This window comes from Cupressus sempervirens, chromosome 8 (assembly GCF_028749045.1).
Source record: "Cupressus sempervirens isolate cs-2001-9-10 chromosome 8, ASM2874904v1, whole genome shotgun sequence".
Classification (NCBI taxonomy): domain Eukaryota; kingdom Viridiplantae; phylum Streptophyta; class Pinopsida; order Cupressales; family Cupressaceae; genus Cupressus; species Cupressus sempervirens.
Genome location: NC_143125.1, coordinates 795,237,386 through 795,264,468, shown reverse-complemented (window position 1 = coordinate 795,264,468; position 27,083 = coordinate 795,237,386). Strand labels below are relative to the sequence as shown.

Sequence of the window (27,083 nt, the reverse complement as noted above, 5' to 3'; positions counted from 1 at the left end):
TTAGGAGAAGCAGTTGAGGAATTTACCATCCTTGCTCTACTTTCCTCCATATTGTCTTCTTTGGTCCTATCTTAAGTATTATCTTGTTTAGTTGTGTGAATGCTCTCATTAGTATTAGTATTCCTTTTACACTAACTAGACTAGGTGATACAAATATAACATTTCAATAATATTTGGAAAAAAGAAGTGCATTTTAGTTTTAGATGACCAAGGAAAACCAAAATTTGGGAGTTACTAAGAAACCTCATGTATTAGCCAAAAATGTAGATATACAGCTAAACCATAAAATGTTAACAAACAAACCCAAAATAATTGCAACTATATAGACCAACTCCCTATTTATTGTCACAGTCTACCTTCTTGGCCTTGGCAAAACCATTTTATTTTTATCATCATGTTTGTAGTATGAAGCCTAAAGTTCATAAATCATTCCAACTTGAAGAAGCTAGTCAGGTGGTACTCACATTGTAGGAATTTTTGATCTACAATTTGTCTACAGAAATCCATACAAACCAATGATCCATCCTTCAAGAAATTCCCTATTTTTGCAAGTTTTCAGTGTGGTTTCCCCCAAAACATACACAACCCTTACATTTCTCTCCCTCTTAAGTTGTTGTAACTCTTCCTATGCAGTAGTAGAGTACTTATTTTCTGCACCTGAATTTCTTTCATAATCATCTGAGCCATCCTTGACTTCTTCATTTTTAATGTAGTCACTTATGCTTTCAATAACCTAGATCATAAATTCTTTTCCTTCCATGTTTGGGGCCATATATCCATAACCGTATTTAGTAAGGTATTTATATATAGCCCTAGGCCTGAGTTTTCCTATAAATCTCTCTTTTAACAACACTGTTGTTATTGGTATAACTCTTATGGTCAAAATAATGAGAATTTGATGAAGAGCACCCACATTCCTCACATAATGACTCAAGATAGGTGGTAGTCCATAAATAAGTTCACCAGACAAGAAACACACTCCTAGAACATGAGTTCTTACATTAGCAATAAGTGCAAGAAGTTCTTCTGAACTTATTTTTCTCTCTATTAGATATTTATACTTGATTTTCCTGCCATAGTTCTAGAAGAACATTATAACCACAAAAAATGCTAAAATTACAAAAGGCACCCAACCTCCTTGTGGAACTTTGTTGAGCACAACCGATAGATATACTCCTTCAATGAGATAAAAAACAACAAGGAAATGCAATATAAATAGAAAGTTCATGTTCCAAACAAGTAGCATCACCAAGCTTAGTAAGCATGTTGTAATGAACATAGATCCAATAACAACAACTCCTACATAATATAATATCTAAAACATGATATATCAAGCAATAGAGACAAATAGAAGCACACTAGCCAATGTTATACACCTATTTAATGAGATAATAGAAAGAGGTTGGTGTTAAAGATAAATATATTTATTTTTTACTTAGTAGGATGAAAACAACTGTCACTCAAATTCAATAAAAGTAGAGCAGAATCTGAAAAATAGTCCTTACCATAAGCATTTCTAATTTTTGGCCCCACTTTAAATCCTACAAGAATAGCAAGACATATAACCTTGAGAAGATAATTGACTTCTAGAGAGTAGTTTCATCCTTCCTTGTTTTGTGAGGTATCTACCAACTTTTCTTGAGGAAAGCAATCAAGAGCCATGGATTGTTTTATAATTGAAAAACTAGCTGAAATCAATGCTTGACTAGAAACAATGGCTACTAGAGTGGCAATAATAAACATTGTCCAATATACTAGAGTAGGAATTGAGATATAGAATGCATTCTTCATGTCTCATGGATGCTTGATCAGACAAGCTATTTGCCCAATGTATGTGATAACTAGAGCAAGGTATAACAAGCTAGAGTAAGGAATCTAAAATTCATAATCCAAAACTTCCATATCATTGGAACATAAATAATTTATAACAACTTATTTATAGCTGAGTTAGACATTTCTTTTATAATCAATGAACTACCTGGATGGATCTCTTATTGAAGTGGCCCAAATCAGCAAACATAGCCTCCACACCTTGTTTCAATAAGATATAAAAAGAAGATTTAATTTACTCTTGAGTCCCTATTTAAAGATATAATTTCAAAACTCAATTTCTTTCTTTCATTTTTGGAGGAGAAAAAAAGTATTTTAAGAATATAAATGAAGAAGTAAGTACAGACCTATTATACACAGAACAATGCCTACAAGTAGCATCCATCCATCTTTTTGTTGTTTCTGTAAGAAATAGTATATATAAAAAGGGTTAAGTCCTTTGAATGCTATTGGGTAATGTTTTGCAACATTTTCTATTCCAACAAATGCATTGGTGATGAACCAAAGGATCATTATAAGGGAGAATAGAAAACTCACCCTACCAATACCAAATCTTTGAAGAAGGAACATTAATAGTAGGATTGCAACTTACACACCCACAATAGTACCTAAACATCATGAATAATTAAAATTTGTGACATTAATGACAAATTGAAGAATTTCTTACCAATCAAGACCTAGCATATTTAAATTACTAGAAAGAATCTCTTGAAGGAACCATACTAGGGGCACTTACATACTAGATAGGTTGGCAAACATAGTAACAAAATACTAATTGATTATTTTAAAATTACACAATAGAAGTCCACATATTCTTGAGGAAAGCACAATTTTGAGGTTAAACTACCAAAAAAATTTGCTCAACTAGTAGAAAAGAGAATATTTAGCTTCCATACACACCGTGTAGATATATATTATCCACTATGATATATAAAATATCCCTAACTAACCACCTAACTAGAACTAGAATAATAGATTTGGATCAAACCTTGGCTCAGATTAGAGTTCTTTGAATGAATTCCTTGCACAATTGACAAAACTGCATGATTGAAAATACTAAGAGATTTTAGAAAAAAATGCATGTGGTGGACTGGTGCATCTTGACATTTGAGAAAAAATTAATAGAAGAAAATTTTTTCTCAACTAATAGCTTTGGATTATAGACCTAAAATTGTAGGAGTCAATGCTCCATCTCCAATTACCATACAAGTTCCTACCATGACAACTATGAGAAGAGCCTTCTAAAATGTTGCATTGTTTTCAAGCAATTGCCTTGTTCTAGAGTTGAAATTGTTCCCATGATTTTGACTAAAATACTTCAAGTTGACATTTGATTGAAGGCAACTAAATTGGTTACTAGCCTTTTGGCCAACATAGCAATGAATAAAGTGCAAATGTACCTCCTAAAAGAAATAAAATACTATAGAAGATGATAAAGAATGCCTCTACTAGAACCCTAATCAAGTATTATACAAGTTAAAAAAGAATGCCAACTAACATAAACTTATGTGTGCCTCTAATATAACCTAACCAAGTATTATACTAGAAAGGTTAACATATACTTACCTTCTCCATGATTGTCAACTCTAATGATGATGAGGACATACTTAACAAGAGCAATCATTGTTAGCATCTATAATACCATGCTAAGCATACCCAACAAATCTCTCTCTTCAACATTCTTAATAATTATAGAAGAAAATGTATAAAGTGGAGATGTCTGAAGATCTCCATACACAACTCCAAGTGTCTGGTAAGCTAGCACAAGTCTTTCAAACTTTCCAAATATTTGCATAACATTTTCCACATTCTTAAAGAAACTTCATAATGTTGTAATCACCAAGTGGAGTATCTTTAGCCTTTTTAGTACTTAAAAGTGGAATCATTGTCAATATTCAAAAATTAGGGTCCTTTCAAAGAGGCAACTTAAAATTCATTCAAGGCAAGAACTATCATTTTATTCCTTGTACAAAGAATGGGAGAAGATAAGGCCATGCTTCACACCTTTGCATAACTAGAACATTGGTTGGAAACCCTCTCAAAACAACATTTTTTCATTCATAGGGTAAGTATGTTTAGCTTGTGCCCTAGCATGGCAAGGGCCTCAAGATCCATTATCATGGTATGTTTGGTTACTGAGATTCTAATTATAAGTATAATTTCTTCCACACCTTATTGGTCACATTATAATTACATGAAAAATAAAAAATTTAAAAATTGGGGGAATATAGATCATTCTAGTGTGCAAGCCATCTCATTAGGCTCAATTCATTTTAGGCCATCTCTATTTGCAGACTATCTTTTATTAAATATAAAATGTATTTATTTGACCTACTTCATACTTGAGTTTCTTTTGATTTGGATTTTGGTCATAGCTTTTCTTTCATCAAATAATCAATGCAATTTTTTGTTAGCTTTTTCATCACTAGTAGTATTCTACAACTTGTTGAAAATGCTTAATGTATATTTTGTTGCTAATAACATGTTTATAATGTAGGCAGATAAAAGTTATGGAATTATTGAAGACCAATGTGTGAAAAATAAACTTTTGATCCACATCTTCATGGAAAATAGACAAGTGATGTAGTATGCTCTAGATACTTTGCTAATAATCTTGGTAGAATTATCACTATCAGACTGAATGCATTATGCATTAGGATAGTGATGTTTTCTCCAGTTCAAATTTTTTCATGTGTGTGGCATTATCTAAGTTACAATATGGCTTCAAGGGTTCAAGTTTTCCATTACAATAAGTTTTTTGTGGTTAGGGTCGGTTGTATAAAAAACATAAAAAAATCAATATTTATACATTTGCATCCTAAAAACAGAATTTATGATCAAAATAGCACATAGCATCATATAAAATACAAAACCACCATAAAAATAAAAAATACTTCAATGTCAATTTTGTCAAACTCAAATGGCATGATAGATAATAATTTTTTGATATTAAATGATAAAATCAGCATTTAGTGTCATATAAATTTGCACAAAGATCATCATTATCATTGGCATTAGATGATACAAGTAGCTTAGAGGAACTATAGGGAGTGCCTTGATAGTTGCACTACAAGTATGCTGCTAGCTATTTGACTTCTCTAAAATTGAATATGGAAATGCTTAAATTAGTATGCTTTGGCTTTACATCCACAACTTTTTTTTGCCTTCCACAATCAAATTTAGCAATTTGCAAGGCTTAGAAAATATGTGGGTAGGCAAGAGCAACATTAGGAGAAAACAAAGAGGTAATAATCTATATTTTTTATAATTTTGAACCAACTTGTCTCTTAGCTATAGCGTAGCAATGCCATTGTTCAATTTACTTTTTAAAACTCAATACGAAAGTTTTGGGTCCTTTATGGAGAGATTGGAGATGGAGTAATATGATGCCCTCCTAGTGCCATGTGACTAAATCTAAAAGCCTATACAAAAAGTTTCAGCACAAGTGTGTCATCTTCTTGAATTGAAAAATGATTTAGGTACTTAAGATTGAGGATTGATGGTTGGTTAGATGTGAAAGTTTTGAGATGAATTCAATTTCAAAATTGAGTAAGAAAGGGCTCACTAATGTGATGTCTATCACAACAAGAAATAGTTGATGTTTCTCCATGCTTCTTGTATAGAAAAAAATTACTCAATTCTTTTGGATAGCAATGGGATGACAAATTTATAACTAGTAGAGATCTTATTTCTCAATTTTTTTGGTGAGAATCCTCAAGTGTGAGACATTTTATAAGTTATCAGTTTTGATCTTGAGTGCTCAAAGATGCATTACCCTACCCAATTAAAAAAGTTGATACTATTTCAATGTGTTTTTAACTTGGTATCTTAAAGCTACATTGTAAAATTTGTGAGTGGCTTCCTATTTTTTTGGCTGAAACAAGATAACTTATTTATATTCATATTGCATAAGTATTCACTAGATGACTCATATACCTACCTAAAATCTTAGGCATCTTGTTAACATAGGCCAAAATGAGCTTCCACATATCAAAAATAGGGATGAATATGTCATAGATATTACTCAAAATTAATATGTACAAAACAAGTTCATGCCTAGACAAAACCTTCTCATGGCCATTTTTTGATTTATGAAAATAATATTTGAAGAGCTTAATTGTGAAAGAAAAAAAGCATTGATGAAACCAAAGCTAACATCTTCACTATGACTGAAACAAATAAAAAAACATTTGTAACAAGATAACAAATGGACCTTAGCTCCAATTAGTTGGTCCAAAAAAATCTTCTCTTTACTTTTTTGCTGTGTGAAAATACATATTTTCTAGGCATTTCCATGGGTACATAGGATTTCTCCTCTAGGCAGTGAATTTGCCCAATTATGTCTTAGTTGTACCTAGAACAAACTTGCACTGCTGGCTATATATTTTGGCATACCTAGTAGGGGCCAAAAAAAAAGAAAAGGCTATAACATAGGCCATTGTATATTCTAAGTATCATTAAACATTATTCCAATTGCTTTCTCCTAGGTGAGTGTGTTCTTGTTTGTCTTAAATTCTATCTTTTCATGAGGCACAATTCATTCATGATCCTATTTTTAGCTTCCCACTCTAATAATTTTCTCCTTAATTTACCAATATACTTGCTTTATTAACATTTTGACAAGTATTTAATACCTTTTCCTTGTAATTTTCTATTTTATTTCTTCCCTTAGTATTTTCAATTGAAGTGATAGAATAAAATCTAGGAATCATAGCTTTAGACACATTTTGGAAAAACCATCTAGTCTTCTACTTTGACACATACCACAATAAGAAATCCCCGAGCACAGGGATTGAGAAATCCAAGTGTTACAACCCATTCTTGTATGTACACTAAACTTAGCTATATAGTTTCCAATCTACATATTATCTACAATCTCTGGGTTCATGACTAGCATCAGAATCTTCATAGATTTACACATTCATGTCTGGTTTGAACAAGTAGAATCCCATTCTACGAAAGGTCAGCCTATGTTCCATATCATACATGATCTCATCTGATTGCATGACACAAACTATAACATATCCAGATGCAAAAGATCCAATAGAGAAGGGGCCCTTCATTGATTTAACATACATGCAAATAGTCTCTATCTTCAAAGCTAAAACAACTACAATCAAGCAACATTACCTTTCCCTTTTGAAGGAGTAGAGAGGTCTCCCCTGAGCTAAAATATGATTGGTTGGGTGAAACCAAAATTGCCATGGATTGACCCTCTATCAATTTAACCAAAAATTGTATCATAGAAAGCCTGTGTGATTAGAAAAAGCCTTCTAGCCTAGTATTTTTTGAGATCATGCTCAACATGAACATCTAGAGAAGCTGCCATAGGATAAGATGTAGTCACAACAATAGGAACCATAGTGGATTGATTCAAAATGGAATCAATGAATTGGTTTTGTATTGTGTAGAGTTTCTGCATCTTTTTGTCTATTTATACTATTCTTAGGTATTTTGAGTTATTGATAATAGATATTTTAAAAATCAAAAGTTAATTTAACTTATTGTTTTAATAGCCATCTAGATGTTATTACCAAAGTGTGGATTTCTTTGGTTGTCCTCAAACCTTAATCCTAAAACCAGAAGAAGCACTGAATGATGATGGTCTCTAATACTATTTACAATATTATGTAGGCATCCTGTATCTCTAATTTCTATCTTTAAGAAGTTTTGGTTATTCATTTGACTAAAATAGCTGTATCCTTCTCCCACACATCCCAAAACAAAAAAATTAGCTTAAGGGTACATGCAAAACTATAATTATATAAAATTGTTTCACATAAATGATTGCTTTGTTGTATTGCTTTTTTTGCATAGGTCCACAAGTCCATAGAAGCATTCTTATTCTATTTATCTATCCCTTTGTCTACTTTTTTGTGTTCACATTTTTCCATAATGTTTTCATCAACCAATGATCCATTTTAACTTCTAAGCCCTTAATTAAGAGATTGTATCAAAAGTATTTTCATTTTGAAATTTGTGACCTCTATGAAGCTCGAGTAGGAGAATTCATTAGCTTGATAGGAACTCTAACATGGTAAAGGTAAGTATTTAGGTTCTCTATTCATAATTATGCATATTTTAATAAAGATAGTTGAAAACTATTTGCATAATATACTAGCATACCTAGCTTTAGGTGGGCTGCATCTTATATGAAGTAACCATTTGGTTCATTTTATACTTTAATCCTCATTCTTGTGCAATATTGGAAACTTAACTCTATTAATTTAAAATATTTTATGCTAGATTGAGTGTTTATGCCACTAGCCTTAGCCCACTTCATTGTTTGAAGTTACATTCTTTGATACTAATTTACCTTACTAGGTGTTGGGAGCTGCATTACACCATTTGGTTGTAGTTACATTCACTCTTGTTTCATACTAAACAGTTTCAGTTGTAAGAAAATGATATGTTTAGAGTGATCCTCAACTATCCTTTTGGTTTGACAATATGATATTTTTTTAAAGTACATTTTCAGGTACATTTATGACTTATTTTTTCTCAACTATTAGGCTAATTAAGCCTGTGTAACTTTGGCTCCTTGTTCCTTTATTCTAAATTTGTAGATACAATTGGAGTTGTTGACTATACTAACTGTGATGACATGAAATATGTAGTTTGTGCATAATTCTTCTCTTATTGATTCATGTTCAACTTGATGTTAGTAAAATTTTATACGATTCCTTTGATCTTAAGTTCTTTATGTTTATTCTCAGAATAGGCAACTAGATGATTCAAAGTTCAAGAACCCTTTTTCTTGATCATATATAATGGTAGGTGATATATTATCATTCATGATATTTGAATTTTATACATACCATGAAGTTTGATGTAAGGTAGCACCATTCTGTCATGTCATTTCCAGATGTTCCATGTATTTTGAAGCATGTACTTTTCCATCTTATTATAGTACAATTGTAAGGTCCCTCATCACATGTACTTATTAAATGTGATTTTTTCCTTGTTAAATCTATTGTAGGAGATTTGAACAGATATGAAGAAATGTTTTATGTTGTGAATATTCTAATGAAATTGAGAGTAGTTGATACATCCATGTTTTAATACTTAGTGATTTGAGAACTACTACATTATCTCGACTGTTAAACATTAAAATTTTACTAACAATGATATGAGGCATTTTCACCTAATGATAAGGGTCTTGATTTTGGTACCTTGATGATTAGGTTTTATGCTTTTAGAAAGTTTAGTATTCCCTAATTGGTGATGTTTTTGGTGTTAGATATATACATGCCTAATAATAATTATTCTAGTATTTTAATCTAAATAAATTAATAAGTTATGTTATATTGATTATGTGTTTGCTAATGATTAAATGTGAGTAGAAATGAATTAAAAAGTTAATTATATGAAATATTCATATTTTAATCTAGATAAGTTTTAAATATATGCATGTGATTTTCTTGAGCTATTGATGTGTGCAATGAGTGTGCAGGATATTTTAGCTGAAAAATCTAATGGAGAAATGAAATTAAACCTTATGTATCAATTGTGGAAACTAAGGTTGAGTCTAACAAGTGATGCAAATGCAGTTGTTCATATTCTATTTGTATCATGGATTGGATGAATGCATCCTTTTGTAATCTTTAAATGTTAATGTTTCGTAATAGTGTTTTTATAGTATCCCTTGACACTTGTGAATTGTATATGCATTCCAACATGATACTTAGGGTTGACCAAGTAACCTAAAGTTCTAAGTCAGAATAGGTTAGTGACCTTTTTGTTAATCACTTAGTAATCAAGATTAATTACCCTAATTAGGTTAGTGTGTAATTTGAATTTTGAAGGTTGTTAGAAAGTCCTAAAATTTCCTAGTTTTTTCTAGGTCTATAATAAATCCTAAAGGTCTAAAATTATGAAATATAATTACCCAAGGGGTATGGGTATGGGTTATGGGTATTTTCCATCCCCCAAGCCCCTTTTGCTAACTTTTATGCTAACTCAAAAACCCAATTTTTGCTTTATTGCAAAAATTGATTGATTTCATCATGGGTTGGATAACTTTAACTTCACCTTGAGGTTAGCCTTAGGTCTAGTTGCGTTAGAAGCCTCTAGAACTTTATGCAAGTGGGGGAGTTAGTACTTTTTGGTGTGGTTGAGTTTAGGACCTTATTTAGAGACATTTTTGAGAGGGTTTTGGGTGTTCACACAACCTGTAGTTTTAGAGTGGAAATTAGGATTGAAGGAGAAGAAGAAAGAAGGGAATGCTCATCTCAAACTTGTTCAATTGCCATAACTCAATTTTGAAGGTAGTAATACTTCACCTCATTTTATTCATGTTGTGTTCCATGCTTCAGTCTTATTGCATATGCATATACATGTGTGTGTTGAGTATGTTTAGGAGGGATGGGAAACTAGTTTTCTTAAATGTCTTTCCTTTGTGTTTTATTTTGAATTTTTGAAGGGATTGTATGGGTGTATTGGCATTACTCACCCTTTGATAGGGCAAAAGTGGCCATGTATAGGGGAAGGTCTTTAGTTGGAATCTAGTAGTGTAGAGTCTCTTCTCTGGATGTGAAGAGGGATAGAGGGTAGGTTGTTATGGGCCCCTACTCATTAGCACAAATCATGTATAATTTTTTGGAATGTAAGAAAGGAAGAATAGAAGTTCTTGAGTTATAGCCTTGAAAGGGCACTTGTTTTGGTGTTGTAACTGACATCTCCTATTGGAAAAATCCACCTTCTCCCTAGTCTAGTTCAATGTCAAACTTGTTGTGAAAACTCGAGATGGGAGTGAATGTCTAATTTTGTCTTCATGTTATGATTGGTTGTCTCCTGGTCAATTTTTCGTTCTCTCCATGATCACCATAATATATTGCAGATTTCATAATGGATCCCTTGTTAAGGGATAGGAAGGAAATACAAAATTGTATTTGATTTCAAGCATGTTGGGAGTTTTTCCCTCGGGATGATATCTTGTGCAAAAATGTTACATTTAATCTTATTGTGGAAGTGGCAATGATGTTGGGTTTTCTTACTGGTTCTTTCCTGGCAAAGCCTTTGAATCAGGTGATTTAATAGAAAAGGAGATTTAGTAATATCCTTACAATTTGAGTCTTATAGTATTTTAGTTTATGCATGTGTGTATTAAAAAATAGATAAAATGATGATATGCAATTATGCCATTTTAAGTTCAAACACGTTAAAGAAAATTTAATGATCTTATTGGTATTTCACTCTATAAGTTTTTTGTGTTTTACGAAGCATAATGCTCCTTTTCTAATGTTCAAGCATTACTTTTAACATCTATGATATTAATCAACTTTTAAAAAAAATACCCCCCATTGACTAATTAATAAATTTGAAATTTCCACACATAGAAAACAGATGGCTTTTCAAAAAAAAATGTTTCCTAGAGCAAAAAGCTCACTGGATTTTATATGGCAAGAAAAATAATCCTTTCCCATTTTGAATAGAGAATCTTACAAGATTCTCTAAATATCCTTTTAAATTTTATTAATATTTCAAACTTATAGAAAAGGATAATAAGTAACAAATAAAATTCAATATATAAATATCTATGTTCTCAAATATCCTAAAATCCTATCCTAAAGAGGCTCAACAACTAAACTTTTCCATAACTATTCTCTCCCCTAGGAGCAGACCTTTTGACTTGGGTTTGCATGAAATGATTTTGATTTGAAATTTAGTGAGGGTCATATCAAGTAATAAATGTGTTTTGGAAGACTTTTTATACTTAACCTCCACCTCCCCCTTTACTGGCCAACCCCTCCTTCATCTTGGATGGAAGTGTACTTTGGGGAATGCTTAGATTTAGTTTTAAAAAAAGAAATCATTACAAAGCCCTAGCTTGAATGCTTAGATAAACCAAGTAAGATTTTAAAAACTTCTCCCATATCTTACCTTTATTGGTGCCTCACTTGGGAGCCATGTTTCCACGTGCATGGAAAACCTCCCCCACACATCCCTATCACATTAGTACACTTGATGCCTAGAGAGGGAGTTGGAGTAAATACTTTCCAAAAGGCAAGTGTATTATTAATGTGTTATTGGCCACGTTTCAAGCATGACAATACCCTTTTTCCCTTTACACCACTTGGTAGGGATACATCCTCCCATTGACTTCCATGTGCTGCATTTGAAATATTGTCCAACATCCAAACATCTTGGAAAACGTAGGCCTAGGAGTTTGAAGTCTAGTGTGGTGGGTCAGCATTAAGTGGGATGATAGTTGATGGTGTGAGTAGGATAGTTTAGTGTAGGTTTAGTATAGTTGGTAGCTAGGTTAGTTTGTAGTTTTTAAAAAAGTTTTTTTAAAAATTAGATTAAGTTATTAAATTGTATATAATTAAATATTAATTAGTTTTGTTAGCAATTATTATGTTTAAATGTTAGCATATTTAAGTATGGGATTAGTATTAAGTATTAGTATGTTATTAGTATTTAATCAATTTACCATAACATAAGATTTCTAACTAAATTATTAGTATGTTATGTTATTTAGGACTTTAAACCTAGAAGGTGATTAGCAAAACAAGAAGTATTCCAATCAAGTTGACTAGGTAACAAAATGATGGGTCAGGTTATGATTGAGGATAATGAGTTAGGCATTGTAAATATAGCTTAATGATAAATGCCTTAATATTTTAATTAGTTATAAGTGAGGTATGATAAAATCCAAATCAAGTATTAGTATGTTATGGTAAATTGATTAACTTTTAAAAAAATTTGTGTGTTTTTGCCCTAAATTTTTGGCATGACATTTTGGTATCAGAGTCTAGTTTCATAACACTTGGGCAACAATGGGTCTATGTAAAGAATGGACATTTAAATCTTAGTATATGAGGTAAGGATCTCTCCTCCTAGTATTTTAAGGAGCCAATGTAATTCTTTCTAAATGATGATACTAATGAGTAAACATAAGCAAAACTTGGAGTTAGTATTAACAATTGTAAATGGACAACCATAAATAGATGACCCTGTATTAATGACTAAAAACAACTAATTTTATGGAAGAATGTTATATTTATAAAAAAGTATATTATGATCTCATAAAGAATTCAAAATTATATTGAACATGATCACCTTGAGGGAAAACTAAATTAAGAACTCTAACAAAACTTTGAATCATGAGAGTGAAAATGAGTACATAACCTAGCAATCAGTGAAGCAATATCTCTCATCATCTTTAATAGAAGTCAAATTTTGACTGACCTGATCACTCATGGGAGAATTTAATAGATATTTTTCAAGTAATCCTCAAAAAGAAAACAAGAGCTAATTTGGAATCTGCAAATAACATTTGGAAATCTTGAATGATATGAGTACTAATATGAGAAGTTGTTCAACAAGAAAGAGTTAGTTAGAAACATACAAAGAATATGAATATCTTAGGTTACTATGAGGAATAGAACCCTAATTAGGGAATAAATCTATCTCCATATGGTGCTAAGAATGTAATCACCTAAAAATGGTCATCTAGACTATTAGCCTCCTTTTCAACATTTTAGCTAAATTAATTTAATTATTTACCTAGACCAAATTGCTAATAATCAATTTATTTGATTATAACCTATAGTTTGACTATGCTATCCTAAGTTCATTATTTGATTAAAAGAACATGTCCCCTTTTAATTAAATAAAAGACCCCATTCTTCTAACCCACTTAAAGTGCACACATAAAGTCCATTTTCTATTTTGCAATTAAAAGAAAAGGCTTTGTGACTTTTTTCTTATATGACAAGTCAACTTATATTCTATTGGTTGACTTGTGTGTGCACATGGATCAATCTTCTTTTTGAATTCCACCGTTGATCATCCACCATCTTCATCTTGATCTCTACCGTCCATACATCTTTAAAAGGGAGAGAGCTTTCCCCCTCAATCCATCCTCATTTGAATATTGTTATGCTGTAGGTTTTCTAACAGGTTTCTTTGGAGCTTTGTGGAGAACTTCTCATTTCTTGTCTGATTCTCTCATTCCATCACATTAGCATAAGATCATATGGCATTCTTAGCATAGTTGCATTTTAGTTTAACTTTGATTCCTTTGCAAATAATTAGATCACATAGATTAATAGTTGGATTTGTAACATTCCCATCTCATTGTTAGAATAGCTTGCATTGTGCATCTCATCCTAATTTAGTTTCATTTTTGTATTGCATGATCTAAGAGTTCTTTGACACTAGCACTCTTGCTCTTGTCTAAAGAATCTCCCATTTTGTGGTTTACTAGCAAGGGTTGTATTTCTAAGGCTCAGCTGAGAGCTCCTATATAATCATTTGTATGCCCCTTGTACTCCATGACTAGGGAGCTCTAAGTCGGCATTCGAGCTTTCCAATCTATGGAGAACTTCAGATAGAATGATTTAGAGAAGTGCACCTTTTCTAGTGTACATTTTTGGCGCCCACCGTGGGGCTTGAATCAAGTTTCTAGCTCCATTTTCTTTTATTTTTCATCTCTGGTTTTTTTACAGCAGCATATTGGATCTAATCAAATGCTTTTGTAAAATTATCACTTTGGTTTTAAGGCCAACCCATAAGTAAATTGGTTTGAAGGCCAAAAACTTAGTTGGTTTAAAGATTTGATCATATCTTTTAAACCACTTGGAGTTTGGTTCTGAAATGTTTTTTTTCAAGTTGGGTATATGCTCAAAATGTCTCAGTCTGATTTGCAGAGCATTTTGACATGATTTTTGGGAGTTATGAGTTTTTCTTTATTTTTCATAAAAAGCTGTTTCTGATCACAAATCAGCGATTTTTTTTAAAAAACTTACATTTTCAGAAATTATTTTTAATTCTAATGGGGGTTCTTTCTTTGTGTTTTGAATTTTGAAGTCGTATTAAAGATCAAAAACTCGATTTGATAAATTTGGCCTGTTTTGACAAAATTGATCTCTAGAGCGCAAATGAAGAGATTTTTTAAAATTTCTTGCATTTTTGGAAAGCTCTCTGATTTTTAACAGGGGTCTCTTCTTTTCATTTTCATTTTTGGATACAAAATCATAGTAAACAAGTCCAATCTCGTTGACTAGGTCAAAATCAACGAGTAAAAATGAGAGCATTTGTGATTAACTTGCACTTTCTTTGCATGCACTTGGTTGGAAGATAAATTGGATTTTTGAGGCAACTCACCACTTTTTATTGCAGATTTTTATGTTATTTCATACTAACTTTTGGTGCTAACAAGTTGTGATTACAGGTTGCCATCCTTATGAAGAAAAAAAAAATTGAAACATTGCATAAAAAGAACGCATGTCAAAGCTTCAAATGCGCAAGGGCTACTAACATTGTTTGTAGGGCTGCCCAAAGTATAAAAACCCAAAATTTCTTGATTTTTTTGTTTTCATGTGTGGCATTGACTAATTTTTCATTTTTCATAGGCATATAAAACTTGTGATTGGAGTCTTTTGGTAATAGGAGAGTATGCTCTTCACCCTTGTGGTGAATCAGAAATCTTGACTTGCCATTTGGTTTCAAAAGCAAGGGGTAACTGAATCTTCTTGGCATGTTTGGGAGAAAATTATTGGAATAGGAGAGTATGCTCTTCACCCTTGTGGTGAACTAGAAATCTTGACTTTCAAAATTTGATCCACTTTGTGTAGTTAGAATCCTTTAGAGGGCCTGCTCTCGGACAACCTTAGAGGAATGACCCAAGTGGGGACAAGCCGATTACCTAGCTCTTCCAACCCACTATAAACTCAAGGATACCAAAGACACAAAACTTTGGTAGACATAGTGTTTGTCTTCGCCTAGTGTGATCGCTTATGGGATTTTAACCATAGGGAGATCACTAGGCAAGAATGCTTAAGGTACTCTTGTGATCGCGAGATCTATTACTCATCGCAAGGTGAGGTGTCCTGTAATTGGGAGCAAGAGGAACACTATGAACAGAAGCTCTATCTAAACACCCTAAGTTAGAAACTACCTTTTTTAGCCGCTCAACTTCTTGGTGCAAGGATCGATCCTAGTGGACTACCCGGATCACCCCAAGATTTTACACTCACCATATGTGTTCCCTTGGTTGTGCTTATGGAACTTCCATGAAAAAGCCAATATCTCTTGTGGGAAACCACTTGGTGTGAGGCAAAGGAGCATCAAGTGTGGGCCAAGTTGTTGAGTAATGAACCATGACTTCTAGGTAGATATTGCTTGATGTGTTCTTGAATGTGCTAGACCTGTGAAAATCTTTTGAACATACACATGACGATAATTCTAGGGAATTCTTTTGAGACCTCACATATGCTTATATCATGCAAGGTTACTTTGTCTCTTTTTTGATTGTTTGAAGACTACTCCATGTGTCACTATCTTGCTTGGAAAGAAATTGTTTTTGAACATCAAATTTGTTATGCTATCAACTATTGTCAAACTTTGTCAACCAAGTCAAAGCATCAAGTCTTAACATTTTTCTTGTGTTTCTTCCTAAGGGGAGTCTCATCATTTGACTTTGATTTGCTATGTCTCTAGTTCTTGAACATGCTTAAAGTGGCTATTTGGTCTTAGCGCTCTTGGTTTTTTTGTCTTCATGGTCTATGTCTGCTTGCTAGTTATTCTTTTGCTGAAATGGTTTTCTTGATTTCTTGACTACACTCTTGGGTTGGAGAGTTGTTCACTTGTCACCCCACTTGCTCTATCTATTTGGCTATTTGGGCATCTTGCCTAGCTATTGACTTGAGTCATTTATGTTGTAAGTTTCTTGGACATATTTTTTGACAAGTCACTTTAATCTCTCTCTACTATCTTGGCAAGTGAACACTCTACCTCCTATAGTTTCAATATCAAGTTATCTTCTAGGCTCTTTTATGCTTGGATTTGCATTTAAAACTATGGGATCTAAACCTTGTGCTACCAAACTTCAACCGAATCTAGATGATCATGATATCCTCCATGTCACTAAAGAGTTTCAAGATCTATATGAACAATACAAAGAACTAGAAGAGACAAATGATCTTTCTTACCTTCATCTCTCTAAGCGCATGATATAAATGAAGTCTAAACTTGAGAAAAGGTTAGAGGAGAAGATTGCATCATTACATGAATCTTCCTTAAGGTCTTTAGATGCATGTGAGTCACCTTCTTTGAGGTCATTCTCTTCTTCTAGGTCTACATGCTCTACTTCAAGGCATCAAATGTCTTCATCTTCTAGATCTAAAGACCTCTTAGAGAACAAGCAAGTGATACCTCCTTTGAGCCTATGCTAAAATTTCATTATGGACCTATCTTTGACGAAGATAATGATGAAGACATGAATGAAAGCTATTCACTTGAGAAACAACAAGAAGATCCTAGACACATTTTTGAGAGGACTTTTACTCCCTTGGAACACTCTTATGATGACATTTTGCAAACACTGCTTGAAACTAAGCTCATCATGTTGCCTAAGTCTAGCTCCTATGGAAATCCATTCTTGGATACCTATTGTTCCTATCATCAATCTAATGACCATGCTACTTCTGATTGTATAGAGCTGAAACATAAAATCCAAGATCTCATTGATGATGAGATTGTTGATCTTGGAACCTCTAGTGACTCATGTGTTGAGGATACTTCTCTTGAGAAAGATTACATTAATGAACCTATGTCTAGTAGCAGCTCTATTACATCTTCCACTTCTTCCAACACTCGTGCATCTCCCAACACTTCAAATCTTTCCAACATGCCTCCATCAAATAAAGAACCTAATGCTTTCCACATTGACTACGTGTATCCTCAAGGGCTATCTCTAAAAGAAACTCAAGCTAACCTTCACTTGGCTGCAAACCTTTTCCATGCTACTAATCCTAAACATCCTCAACCTTCATGCACTACTATGCCTAATCCAAGAACTACTCCATTCACTCTTCATTCTCCCTTCTCCTTAGAAGTGGCTCCATGTCAAGAGGACTCTCAAAAAGAAAAGGCTATAAATTTCAAGAAAGATCAAGATCAAGCACCCTTTCATCTCTTTCAATATTTTTCCCCTCCATATCCTATATCTTGTCCACCCCCCCAGTATGATGAAGATACCACTTCCATTATCTCCCTTGAGCTTACTGAAAATTATGAGAAAAGTTCGCTTCATATGCTATCCAAAGCTACTTGTCAAGATCAATGCATCCCCTCATGTTCTACTTCTCCACATCCGCTTCAAAATTGTGCTCAAGCTTCAAGTGCTTCTATTAAAAATGTTGTTCCTATCAAAGGTACTTATGAGTCTATTGATGGATTTGACCATGTTTCTTATTCTAAAGATGTTGATATCCCTTCCCACTATCCCTTTGCATCTTCTAAATCTATCCTTGGTCCTTATCCCTCTAAGCTAAAGCATTCAAACCTTCTATCCATATTGGGGCATTATGTTCCTCCATCTCCTACATTCACTCCTAGCTCATTCCCTAGTTCTCCCATAATACCTCAAGATCAACAAAGACACTCATCTTTGATGACTTTTCACCCATCTATACATCTAAACTAGTCATATCATCCTTATTCATCCACAAATCCCAAGTCCTTTGGAAGTAAGAATAAACATAAGAATCCATTGAAAAAGAAAGATCACTATGTCCCATCTAATCGACATGTGAATGCTAAGAAGGAGAATGCACAAAAGAGACCACAAAGGTCCACTATTAAAAAAGCTAAACCAAAGAAAATATGGGTTCCTAAATCCATCATTATACAAAGGCACTCTCAAGCACCCAAAGAATGAGGAAAATCTAAAGCTATGTGGATTACCAAGTCTCTTTTAAAAGACTTGAATATTGAAAATATTTCAAAGTTGGCATTCAAGATTCCAAAGGCTTCCATTCCATCTTCTTCCAAAAATCTTCCTAAAATTTTTCCAAAGCCTTCCACTCCACTTTTTTCCAAATCTCTTCTACCACCTCATACATCTAAACCTCAAGATACTTCATCCATGATTCCTCCATCATTCCAATACCCTTCAAGGTGTGTGTCAATGTTGATCTTGTACAATATTTCAACCACCCTCATGAAATCCTCTAAAGCTTACACTAACTTTCTATAAATGAACTCTTATCCTCCATATATTCTTCCTACTACCATTTCTCTTTCATCACCCTATCAACATCTTTGAGCATACCTTTCTATGGTCTTGGCTTATCATGACTTATCTTTTCTATAGGAGCACTATCTACATTCAAAAAACTTGAGCTTTTTCTAAAAATTCAAAAAAAAGAAAAAAAAAAAGAAAACGTGCCTTGGTGAAAACCACTTTTTGTGGCACCTTGGTAACAAAAGTAAAGAGAAATAAATCCATCCTATGGTAAAAACTACTTCTTGTGGCACCTTGGATAAGTACCATGATGAAAACCTGGCAAACAGGCATCATGCATAATTCTTCCATCATCCATCTGTCCCTTCTTCTCTCTTTGATCTTGACAATGTTGAGCTATCTTTGCATATTGGCTATCTTATCCACCAGATTTTCTATTGTGCTCTCCCATTCACTCATAGCCTCTATCTTGAGCTTTATTCTTATTGCTCTATCCCATTGCTATACTATCTAGTTGACCCCTTGGTCTTGATCATAATAAATGAATCATGGTTCTCATAGGTCTCTTGACATGGCTACTCTTTTGGACTATACACTTCATGCTATCTCACTTGTTGGCTTCATTGCTTATCCTACATGCTATCTTTCTCATTACTTCCATTGCTTATCCAAAATATTCTTCATATGACTATTTCACCTCTTTCCCTAGCTTGGGTACTCTTGAGGAGTTAGTCCTTGAGGATCACTTTCACTTGCTTCATACTCTTTTTTCATCCATCTTTGCTTATCCACTGGCTCGTTGCTCCATCGTGTCCTATAGCTTGCTAGAAATTGGGGGAGAAAATGATGTGATCTTGCTTGAGAACTAGTGATCTCTAAATTATTCTAAAAATTCCAAAAAAAATCATATATGATGCTAAAAAATCCTAAAAATCAAAAAATGTCTTGAAAAAAGATCATCTTAGTGAAAACCTAGCAATAGGCGCTTTGATGTATCACCAAAAAAAATTGAAAAATTGAAAAATACAAAAAATTGAAAAAAGTCCTGAAAAAATTTGTCAAGTGGTGAAAACCTAGAAATAGGTGCTACTTGAAACCCTCACACCTATGTCTGTCAGTCTCAATCACTTATTTTGCTACACATTTCCTAGCTTGGAATTGTTTCTTGTCCTCATCTTGGGGGCATAGCTACTTAGCCTATTGAGGTATTCTTGTGCATTAGGGTTTCTTTGACAACTCACAAAATAGTGTTTCTCAACACTTCCCCCACATTGACATCAAGTGTTTTTCAACACTTTTTAGATAGTTTACCTATGGTCTTCGATGTCGCAATATTTCTCACTATCAGAATCAAGTCTTGAAGAAATGGCCAAGTGACTTGCACACACACACTTTAACACTTAAACGACTGAGCTATGCTGATCTTTATCTACTTTGTGTGTTGTCTATGATGATTTCTTTGCCATGTGTTCCCTCCCTAATAGTCTTTCAAGGATGTCATTGACTAGAAGACTCGGGGCTTGGGACATATTTTCTAGATTTCTACTTGTGGATATACTTTTGTTTTTCTATAGTGTTGTAAGCATTTATGCTGGTCCTATTCAACACATTGACTTAGAAATGTATCATCCTTGACTATTTTTGCAAGATCGTACTCAAGGTTTATCCTGGTGCTTATGCCTTGATACAGGTGTAATCTTGCTAGATTAAACCTAGGAAATCTAATCATGTAGTTATCTTGACTTACATGTCTCTGATGCTTAGATTGGATTTTCACATACCTATCTAATATTGATCATATTCATAGCCTCATAGTTATACTAGTGATGGTTGTACGATCTCATGATGTCCCTAATAAATGCTCAATGATGAAATTAAGAGTCTAAATGTTATGCACTTCTTGCTGGTAAACCACTTTTCATATTAGCTTGCATTTTAGGTTCATTTTCTAGCTTAGTCTTGCATTCTTGCATATGGGGAGAGCTCTCTCTTCATCTTTTTGTGGACATATCAGCTAACTCCTTTCATATATTTCTTTACTTTCTTCTTGTTCATGTCTTTTCACCTTCTTAATCTTTCACTTCATCTCTTTTCTATCTTATCATCACATTATATAAAGCTTTGACCTCTTAAATAATTTTGACATCCTGGATTCATTTCCAGGATCGAAATCCAAATTCAAGTTCATCTTGATGGTCAAAATTGTCTTTTAAAAATTCTACTTTCTTCTAAGCAGTTAGTTGACCTTTTGAGGTCTAATCTCTGAATTATCACTGGGGTATCTTCATTTCTTCATGTCTTCATCATTTCCATACTTCATATCTACTTCAATTCATTGTTTCATGTCTAAAATCACCTTTCTACTCATTTCGACCTAATTTTTATGCTATATCCTTCAAGGTCAACTCTAGCCAAACTGGGGCATTTTATCAGTTTCTTATAGTCATTCTTGGGTTCTAATCATCTATCTGTCATCTTGGACATTGCTATATTCTAATTTTCTCATGTCTAGCCAGTTTCTGCATCCCCTTACCTCATTTCAATTTCGATCCCAAGGGGGCAAAAATACTCTATTGCTGATTGTTACAGCTATCTATCTCTTAGGAGCATTTGTTTGATCTGCTCACTTGTTCTCGATCTATCTACTTTGCTAAGTGTTAGCATTCTTCTTGAATTCTGACATCATCTTTTCCTAGTGTTCAGTACTACCACTATCAGGCTGTACATTTAGGACTTGCTATCTTTTTCTACATTTCATTCTTCAAAATTAGATATCTATATCTATCACTACCTACTTGGCTTTCTATTTTCTTTGACATAATGTGTTCCTAGATCGATCACGCATTAGTCAAAGAGGGGCAAATGTAATCACCTAAAAATGGTCATCTTGACTATTAGCCCCCTTTTCAACATTTTGGCTAAATTAATTTAATTATTTACCTAGACCAAATTGCTAATAATCAATTTATTTGATTATAACCTATAGTTTGACTATGCTATCCTAAGTTCATTATTTGATTAAAAGAACATGTCCCCTTTTAATTAAATAAAAGACCCCATTCTTCTAACCCACTTAAAGTGCACAATAAAGTCCTTTTTCTATTTTGCAATTAAAAGAAAAGGCTTTGTGACTTTTTTCTTATATGACAAGTCAACTTATATTCTATTGGTTGACTTGTGTGTGCACATGGATCAATCTTCTTTTTGAATTCCACCGTTGATCATCCACCATCTTCATCTTGATCTCTACCGTCCATACATCTTTAAAAGGGAGAGAGCTTTCCCCCTCAATCCATCCTCATTTGAATATTGTTATGCTGCAGGTTTTCTAACAAATTTCTTTGGAGCTTTGTAGAGAACTTCTCATTTTTTGTCTCATTCTCTCATTCCATCACATTAGCATAAGATCATATGGCATTCTTAGCATAGTTGCATTTTATTTTAACTTTGATTCCTTTGCAAATAATTAGATCACATAGATTAATAGTTGGATTTGTAACATTCCCATCTCATTGTTAGCATAGCTTGCATTGTGCATCTCATCCTAATTTAGTTTCATTTTTGCATTGCATGATCTAAGAGTTCTTTGACACTAGCACTCTTGCTCTTGTCTAAAGAATCTCCCATTTTGTGGTTTACTAGCAAGGGCTGTATTTCTAAGGCTCAGCTGAGAGCTCCTATATACTCATTTGTATGCCCCTTGCACTCCATGACTAGGGAGCTCTAATTCGGCATTCGAGCTTTCCAATCTATGGAGAACTTCGGATAGAATGATTTAGAGAAGTGCACCTTTTCTAGTGTACAGTGATAAGTATGTAGCATATAGTATTAAATCAGTAAGATGGGAAGATGTAAACTTTTGAGTTAGGGTTATGTGAGTCTATTATGTTAGTAGGCTTATTTTATAAGCATGAGTAATACTAAATTCTAAACTATCAAGTGAATGCTCATAGACTCTAGTATTGAAATTATTGCACCAATTATAACCCTACAATATAGAGAAAGTAAATTTGTGATGAGGTCACCAACCTAATACAAACTAAAGGGTTTAGGTATCTGAATTAAGTTATAAGAGGATTATAAGCCATGAAGCATGATAAGAACAATGATGATGACTTATATCGTTAGTAAGGAGATAGTTGTAAGAGTGAATAAGTAAACATTGACAATATCCTAATAATGGTTTTATACCTATCTAGTTACAACCCTACAACCTAAGGATGGACTCATAAATCATTTGTGGTTAGGAAATGTGAAATATGGAAGTATTGATAAGAATAGTATCATTCAGTGCATTCTCAAATGATAATTGGAACTTGTGTAAACAATGAAATAAACAGAATAGTGATATATATGTATATGTATATAGGATCGTACCAATTTGGTGAGATTGATAACACAACTTCAACCTGTATATTGTGGTAAATTTGACCTAAGAAAGATTATGGGTATGTGCCCTAATATGTAATTATAGTGAATTAAGGATAAGAGAATTTGTTTCATATTTACAACTCAGAGTTTAACTCTACTATCACTAAGGTCCCCACATGTTAGAGTCTTTGAAAAGAAACCAATATAACAAGCAAGAGGATTGATGGAGGCTCATTTTAGTATCCTCACATTTGCACTTTTGAGTGATTTCTAGTCAAGGAATATCCCCTAGTACAACATACCCTAATTATAAGGCAATGTCGATGAAGATAAGTATGTAGTGAGTATGTGGGATTGATCATAGGATGAGGGACATGGTCTTTAGACCACCATTTAATTTTAATTCAAGAGCCTTGCAATCTATTTGGAAGACTTAAGATTCATCATTTCTCTTAGAGACCCTGGTATGGTTGCATTATGTCAATAATGTAAATTTTGTAAGTAATTGAAGTTATTTCCTTATTTATCTTTTTTTAGATTCTGATATTTTGATGTTCTTTCATTTCTGCCAATAGTATGATGTGGGGCTATTTAGCCAACTGTATTATTGATGATTCTATTATTCCTCTTAGTTATGTCTTTATTTCTTCATTAAAATTTTACTATTGTGGCCACTCTTTATTTATTTTATTTTCAGAATTTTGCATTGGATATTTCATCCTTGATGTTGAATTTAAATTTTGAGGCACTTTATTGTGAATTTTATGGGCAAAGTAACATATGATGAGCCTACTAGAAAGGGACTCCTAAAAATTAAGTGGATGTGTAGAATTAGGGTATGGGGTTATTAGTGTGAGTATTCATGCCCCACCCTCTCCCAAGACTTTGAGAATAGGACTAGTGTTATCCGTTGACTATTATGAGTAATGAAATTGCACCCCAACATAAATTTGGTTAAGGTTATGGGTTAACCAAAAGGACTTCTAGATGGAAAGGTGTATGTGTAGTGATGGACTCATTGAGTATCCTTTCATGAATCAGTGCATCATGAAAACTCTAAGGGAAAGTATTTAATCTTGAATAAAGGGACAAGTTGCTTAATATGAAACCTCATTTGAAGGAGTCTCATACAACTATTAGTCTATGAGTGGATATGTGGAATTCAAAATATTTTATTATATTGTTATTATTAGAGACTCTATAAGTATTTTATACTAGATTAGAATGTTTTTTTTATATGACCAATACATCTTAAGATGTATTTGACTGTGGCAAATGTCACCATGTCAGAGTTTTGGATTGAACATGGATTTTAGAATTGGTAATTTGGCAGATAGGTCATCATCCCTGTGTAATTATGGGAGTTATTAAGAAAATTATTTTTATAAAAATAAATCTTGGAATAACTCTGGACAAGGTCTAGCATAGAATGAACATTTTAGTTGTATAACTTCTAGGAGGAAGTCAAAGGCTAGTGGGGGAGGATGTAAGGTTCCTCATCGTATGTACTTATTAAATATGAGTTTTTCCCTATTAAATCTATTGTAGGAGATTTGAATGGATATGAAGAAATTTTTTATGTTGTGAATGTCCTAATTCAATTGAGAGTAGTTGATACATCCATGTTTTAATACTCGGTGATTCGAGAACTACTACATTATCTCGACTGTTAAACATTAAAATTTCACTAACAATGATATGAGGAATTTTCACCTGATGATAAGGGTGTTGATTTTGGTACCTTGATGATTAAGTTTTATTCTTTTAGATAGTTTAATATTCCTTAATTGGTGATGTTTATGATGTTAGATAAATACATACCTAACAATGATTATTCTAGTATTTTAATCTAAATTAATGAATAAGTTATGTTATATTGATTATGTGTTTACCGATGATTAGATGTGAGTAGAAATCAATTAAATAGTTGATTATATGAAAGATTCATGTTTTGGTCTTGATAAGTTTTGAATATATGCATGTGATTTTCCTGAGCTAGTGATGTGTGCAATGAGTGTGTAGGATATTTTAGCCAAAAAATCTAATGGAAAAATGAAACTAAACCCTATTTATCAATTGTGGAAACTAGGGTTGAGTCTAACAAAAGGCACAAACCCTATTGTTCATATTTTATTTGTATCATGGATTAGATGAATGTATCCTTTTGTAATCTTTAAATGTTAATGTTTTGTAACAGTGTCTTTACAGTGTCGCTTGACACTCGTGAATTGTATATGCATTCCGGCATGATAGTTAGGGTTGATTGAGTAACCTAAAGGTCTAATTTGGACTAGGTTAGAGACCTTTTTGCTAATTGATTAGTAATCAAGATTAAGTACTGTAATTAGGATTAGTGTGTAATTTGCATTTTGAAGGTTGTTAGAAAGTCCTAAAATTCCTAATTTTTGATAGGTCCGTAATAAATCCTAAAGGCCTAAAATCATGAACTCTAAGTACCCAAGGGGTATGGGTATGGATTGCGGGCATTTCCCACCCCCCTAGCCCCTTTTTTTGACTTTTATGGTCACTCAAAAACCCACTTTTTTCTTTATTGCAAAAATTGATTGATTTCATCATGGGTTGGATAACTTTAACTTCACCTTGAGGAGTGGGGGAGTTATTACATTTTGGAGTGCTTGAGTTTAGGATCTTATTTAGAGACATTTTTTAGAGGGTTTTGGATGTTCACCCAACCTCTAGTTGTAGAGTGGAAATCAGGATTGAGGGAGAAGAAGAAGGCAAGGAATGCTCATCTCAAACTTGTTCAATTGCCATAACCCAAATTTGAAGGTAGAAATACTTTACCTCATTTTGTTCATGTTGTGTTCCATGTTTCAGTCTTATTGCATATGTATGTACGTGTGTGTGTTGAGTATGTTTAGGAGGGATGGGAAACTAGTTTTCTTAAATGTCTTTCCTTTGTGTTTTGTTTTGAATTTTTGAAGGGATTGTATGGGTGTATTGGCATTACTCACCATCGAATAGGGTAGAAGTGGCCATGTATAGGGCAAGGTCTTTAGTTGGACTCCAATAGTGTAGAGTCTCTTCTCAGGATGAGAAGAGGGAGAGAGGGTAGGGTGTTATGTGCCCCTACTCGTCAACACAAACCATGTATGAGTTTTTGGAATATAAGAATGGAAGAATAGGAGTTCTTGAGTTATAGCCCCAAAAGGGAACCTATTTTGGTGTTGTATCTAATGTCTCCTATTGGAAAAATCCACCTTCTCCCTAGTCTAGTTCAATGTCAAACCTATTGTGAAAACCCAGGATGGGAGTGAATGTCTAATTTTTTCTTCATGTCATGTTTGGTTGTTTCCTAGTCAGTTTTCATTTTGTCCATGATCACCGTAATATATTGCAGATTTCATAATGGATCCTTTGTTAAGGGCCAAGAAGGAAATTCAAAATTGTATTGGATTTCAAGCATGTTGGGATTTTTTCACTTGGGATGATATCCTGTGTAAAAATGTTACATTTAATCTTATTGTGGAAGTGGCAATGATGTCAGGTTTTCTTATTGGTTCTTTCCTGGTAGAGCCTTTGAATTAGGTGATTTAATAGAAAAGAGATTGAGTAATATCCTTACAATTTGAGTCTTATAGTATTTTAGTTTATGCATGTGTGTATTGAAAAATAGATAAAATGGTGATATGCAATTATGCAATTTTAAGTTCAAATATGTTAAAGAAAATTTGATGATCTAATTAGTATTTCACTTTGTAAATTTTGTGTGTTTTAGGAAGCATAATGCTCCTTTTCTAATGTTCAAGCATTACTTTTAACATATATGTTATTAATCAACTTTTTAAAAATATACCCCCCTTGACTAAGTAATAAATTTGAAATTTCCACACTTAGATAAAAAATGGCTTTTCAAAAAAAAAAGTTTCCTAGAGCAAAAAGCCCA

The 27,083-nt window shown here is 33.1% G+C and overlaps 1 pseudogene; it reads right to left on the bottom strand.

Annotated features, from left to right (window-relative positions):
* Positions 1–412: 412 nt before the first annotated feature.
* On the bottom strand, positions 413–3,625 carry LOC149544797 (potassium transporter 6-like; annotated as a pseudogene).
* Positions 3,626–27,083: the final 23,458 nt, after the last annotated feature.